General features: G+C 44.1%; 1 protein-coding gene across 1 annotated transcript in view; it reads right to left on the reverse strand.

Moving 5' to 3' along the window:
• JDP2 (Jun dimerization protein 2) overlaps positions 1-543 on the reverse strand; it is a 45,585-nt gene extending 45,042 nt beyond the window's left edge. Inside the window, exon 1 of the mRNA XM_010855720.1 lies at positions 333-543. The gene's annotated coding sequence lies outside the window, so the exon portion shown is untranslated. The remainder of the gene's footprint in view (positions 1-332) is intronic.
• Positions 544-5,572: the final 5,029 nt, after the last annotated feature.

Genomic DNA, 5,572 nt, shown 5'->3' on the forward strand with positions numbered 1-5,572 from the left:
TCAGCACTGAGTGAGGAAATATCTCTCAAGCCTGCTTCATTTTCTATAGAAGGATGGGCAGAGGACCAAGGCGTTTGTTGGGTGCTTCTCACCCCGACCCACTAGCCCACTTGGCCACTTCAGCTGTCCTTAAGCCCCAGGGTGGTGGTTCAGTGCGAGAGACCTGCCTTCCTTGGGCAGCAACCTGAGCCCCTTTCCCTGTCCCAGTGGCTCACACAGTTTGCCCCCTAGTCTTTTCCGCCCAGGGACACTCCTGTGAGCAGCCCAGCCCTCAGCCCACCCCAAATGGCCTTCTTCCCCATGACAACTTCCATTGCCAACTAGACTCCTACCTGCATCCTCCTAGAGTGGCAGATGGTTAAGGGTGACTCCAGAGGAAATGTGTCCTCTCCGGTGCCTTCAGTGTATAAAGGCACAGAGACTCTGAGCCCTCAAGCACACATGTGGCGCCCAAGCCCTTGGCATCGTGGTTTCTGTCCCCTTCCTCCAGACCCCTGGGTGCTCACTCAACCCTCTGCCTTTCTGCCTCAGCCAGTGAGGAGTGACAGTGTTTATATTCGGCGACCTTCAGCCTCTTTCTCAGGGTGATGTCAGATCATCACCCGCAGAAGAAAGGAAGTGAAAGAAAAAGTTCATGCCTTCTTGGAGTGCAGATGCTCAGAGCGAAAGAAACAACAAGCCTTGAGACAGATGGGAGCAAGCGAGCAGAGCCCAGCGAGCAGGTCTCTTCAACAGGAGGACAGTGAGGTCCTATTCTCCTTATGGCCCCAGTGCAGGAAAGTATTTCTGGATCAGAGGACTGGTGTTATGGCAGGAAAGACAGAGCAAATCCCCATGACACTGACCATTTTCACCTTCACTGACAACTCTCTCCCTCAAAGCATTGAAGTTAGCAAGTAAAAAGAAAGTAAGGCCCTGAAAGAAGATACAACAGAAAATGAGTGGTAATATGATAGTCTTGTGAAAGAACATGACTCTCAGCTACAGAAAGGTCGACTACACCTTTTCTATAGCATAAAGATCAAAGCTGGGTACTGTGAAACCAGCTTACGTTGTTTCCCCGAGACTGAAGTCTGGACAGTTATATGGAAGAAAACACTGAACAGGGAGAATGTTACTCTATGCGTCTTCATCTGAGACTTTGGAAAAACAAACTGATCTATGGGTTGTTCAGTCGCTCAGTCGTGTCCGACTCTCTGCAGCCCCATGGACTGTAGCATGCCAGGCTTCCCTGACCTTCCCTATCTCCCGGAGTTTGCTCAAACTCATGTCCATTCAGTCGATGATGCTGATCTATGTGTGGGACTAATAATTAGTTTGTGTAGTTAGAGCAGTCCTCTCCACTGTTGACTGGGCCACTGGCAGGCCAATTGGGTTTTTGCTTCGTCCACAAGTAAAATACACTACAGGGGTGGCACCAAGCAGTAACTTGGAGGGCTTCAGCTCCTTCCATCTCCCTATAATATCCATTAGGTCTCCTCCATTATTTGATATGGATGCTTTTAAATTTTAAGACTTCTGTCAGTAATGCCTAATGGGAGCCGCGTTAGGCATTACTGACAGACCTCCAGCCACATGATCCTCTACTAGGCTCTTCTACATAGTCATTGCCTCTGGAAGTCTCTGGAGGGAGAGACGATAAATTGGCCTATTTATGTTCACGTTGGTCTGCTTCTCCTTGCCTTGCTATTGGAACTGATCTACCACTGGCTCTTGGGGATGGACAAGTGACCCAGCCTAAAGCAATTTAAATTTAGGATTCCTATTCCTTGCAGCTAAAAAAGTCCTGGTTAATATATCCAGCCCTGGTCAGTGCGTTGCCTCAGAGCCTGCCGTGGGTCCCAAGTGAGCCTGATGAGACTAGCAATTTTGTGGACCTGCTGGGAAGAGAAGCTACCAAAAGTTGGGCCTGAATCTGCCAGAAGCTACCATGTAAGAGAGTCTACTGAGAGCGAAGCTAATGCAAATTCAAAAAATTTAAATTCAAAAATCTCCATTTCTGTGCTTTTGAAAAAAATCAAAGGTAACATATAATAATCAGTTTAAGAAATATACTTGGGCTTCCTTGGTGGCTCAGCGGTAAAGAATCCACCTGCCAATGCAGGAGACACGGGTTCAATCCCTGGTCGGGGAAGATGCCACATGCTGTGGAGCAACTGAGCCCGTGCACACACTACTGAGCCTGTGCTCCAAAGCACGGGAATCACTCCTGAGCCCACAGGCTGCAGCTACGGCATCCTGCATGTCCTGGAGCCCGAGATCCACAGCAAGAGAAGTCGCTGCAATGGGAAGCCTACGCACCACGACAAAGAATAGCCCCACTCACCACAACTGGAGAAAAGTTGCGCAGCAACAAAGACCCAACACAGCCAACAATAAATAAATAAAACTTTATATGTACATAAAAAGGAACAGACTCACAGACTTAGAGAACAAACGTGGTTGGGGGGCATAGCGGGGAGAGATAGTTAGAGAACTTGGAATTGATGTGTATGCATTGCTATATTTTAAATGAATAATCAGAGGGACCTACTATATATCACAAGGAACTCTGCTCAACATTATGTAACAACCTAAATGGGAAAAGAATTTGAAAAAGAATAGATACATGTATAACTGAACCACTTTGCTGTATACCTGCAATTAACACAGCATTATTAATCAACTGTACTCCAACAGAAAATAAAAAGTTATTTCCTGGAAAAAAAAATCCAAAAACAGAAATATAGGTTAGGACAGGTTATGCTGCAGTAGTAAACATCCTCCAAAACTCAGTGGCTTAACATGAGAAGAGATGATTCTTACTGCACAAGACCGCTGTGGATTGAGGTGACAATCAGGGCAGCTGTCCTGCAGGTGATGGCTCAGTATGGCACCTCCATATCAGCAAACGTGTCCCTGGTCAAGATGGCATGGAAAGAGAGAGAAGTGGAGAGGGCCGTGCAGCAGCAGTTAAATATTTCCTTCCAGAGTAACATACCTCACTTTAGTTTACATCTCTTTGGCCAAAACAAGACACATGGCCATTCTTAATTGCAAAAAGGTGGAGAAATTCAGTCCTCCTATGTACCAGGAGAAGAAGAGAACAATGTCCTAGTGAACGGTTAATATATATCCCATCATAAACTGTCTAATGCCAACAGTGGGCTGCAGCCTACTTGAAGCTGGCCCCTTGGGTGGGACTTAAACACCCCAGTTTGCCACAGCTTCTACCCAGCCTGCTGGGGAATTTACATGGCTTGCCTGGCCTCTGAAAGCATTTGATTTTGCAGCTCCTGGTATAAATAAAACCAATCTCAATATCAGTCTTTCAGTGGCCCTAGTGATCCATGGGCTTATCACAAATTTTTCAAAAACAAGGTTTTAAAAAATTAGCTAAACTTAAAAAATGCCACAAAGAGTTCTTAGGTGAAGGGCAGGATGGTATCATAAAATCAAACAAGAAGTTGAGACTGGCTGTTATATAGTCTACAAAATACAGAGACCTGTTTATGATAGTTTCTTCCTCCTCCTTTCCCCTGGCTCAATGAAATATCTACAGGAGAGACCAGGAGAAGTGAGCCTTCCACTCTCTTCCTTAGGATAGGAGGAGAAGTCTACATGGTAGTGATTTGGGGTAGGGTGTGCCTGGCTTAAAATTTTTAAAATTTCCCATATATATGTATGTATATATATTCATGGCTGAAGTATTTAAGAAGAAAATTTGAGTTGCCACTCAACCATCTGAGACCGAATACAGAACTACACTGAGCTGCCTTATTACAGTTCAGAGTTCAGTTGGTCATTTAAATAATTTAGACACCTTTGTTTGAATGTTTGCTGTGAGGCATACACCATATGCCACTCTATTTGAGGGGGCAAAGCAAAAAGAAGATATCATCCTTGCCCATAAAAATGACACAATAGAGGACCAGGAAGATGGATGATATTCATTAAAATGGGGAAATGAGGACTTAAGTGATCTAGGGAGGAGCTGATGCATTCTGCTCCCAGAATATTCTGTTTCGGCATATGTCTTGAAAACACCTGGGAGAAGATGAAAGGCCCATGTGGGGATGTTTCTGTGTAAGTCACGCATATATAGGTGCTCCCTGAAGTTGACACCAGGACTGTAGGTAGAATCACCAAACTCCTTTAAAGATGATCTTTAGAAATACTGAATTTCAGATAGTAGGTGATTCACAAATTTTGAGTTAATGAATGAGTAAACAGAAGCTGGCCTAGGACTCAGTCTTAGGAGATGATGATAATTAACAAACTGGGGCTATAAGAGGAGGCAAAGAAGTTAGCAAAGAGTACCCCCAGAAGCACAGAACCTCAAATTTCTGCAGATCTCATCTCCCTTGACACAGGAGTGGGTTCCCCACTGCCATGGAAGCCAAAATGGGTTGTCAGTATGGTCACATGTAACATAGAGAAGATCTGAGATGAGTCCTCTGTACTTGTTCAGATCTGGAAAGTACGTTATAAATATAGGGATATAGACTCTAGAGGCCTCAAGTCATTTTTAAAAGAAGGAGTTTAATCTGAAAGCGTTGACATTATGCTATGAAAATGTTTCCACTTAGCACCCAAGGAATTCTGCTTCTAGAGAAATGGAGGACCCTTCTTCACGTTTTCCTCCCTTCTTAACCCCTGTCCCTTCATACCTACAAAGTGTTACTATGGATTGGTCAAATTCCTCCATAAAATCTTTGGACCTCAGTTTCCCTGTCTGCTAAATGGGGACAATAATAGTGCCTACTTTAGAAGGTTGATGTGAGGATTCAATGTGATACTTATTATTAATACCTTCCACACGTGGAGTTCAGTAAGTTTGCCTGTATTCGTCATTATCATCTTTACCACCATCCTCATTACGTTTTAGCCAACCCAAGCCCTGTTGCTAAGTAACCTTCTTAGATTTGTCAAACCCAGAGAGATTTCTCCCTCTTTCAACCTTGAGTAGCATATCCCCACCCATCTATCAGTAATCATATGCTATTTTAAATTGTTCTCTCTTTTAAAATTTTTTTATTTGGCTGCACTGGGCCTTAGTTGAATCATATCAGATCTTTCGTTGAGACACACAGACTCTCTGGTTGTGGCTTCCAGGCTCGGTACTTGCAGGCTTAGTTGCCCTGCAGCACGTGGGATCCTAGTTCCCTGACCAGGAATCGAACCCACATCCCCTGTGTTGCAAGGTGGATTCTTAATCACTGGGCCACCAGGGAAGTCCCTAAAAGTGTTCTGTTTATTTCATATTCACAGTGTCATTCCAGTGTGCTTGAGGTTACCAGAGATGCAGGGATATCTTACACTTCTAAAACTCTTATAGCACTTGTCATATACTGACTTTGAGGTTTGCATTTAACAGCCACTTAAATAAGTGGTGGGCAAGAGTCAGAATATAATTTCTTTTGTATCCTCAATAATGTCGAAAGCACTCTGGGCTCCCAGCACTTAAGGAATATTCATCAAACAGATGCTGAGCCAAATGTAAAAGATCAGTTACTCCTCATACAGCACACACTTGTAGAATATTTAAGTGAGGAAGGGGCTGTATTTTATAGATGAGGAAATTGAGGCCCAG

The sequence above is a fragment of the Bison bison genome, unplaced genomic scaffold (assembly GCF_000754665.1).
Source record: "Bison bison bison isolate TAMUID 2011002044 unplaced genomic scaffold, Bison_UMD1.0 scf7180017864368, whole genome shotgun sequence".
Classification (NCBI taxonomy): domain Eukaryota; kingdom Metazoa; phylum Chordata; class Mammalia; order Artiodactyla; family Bovidae; genus Bison; species Bison bison.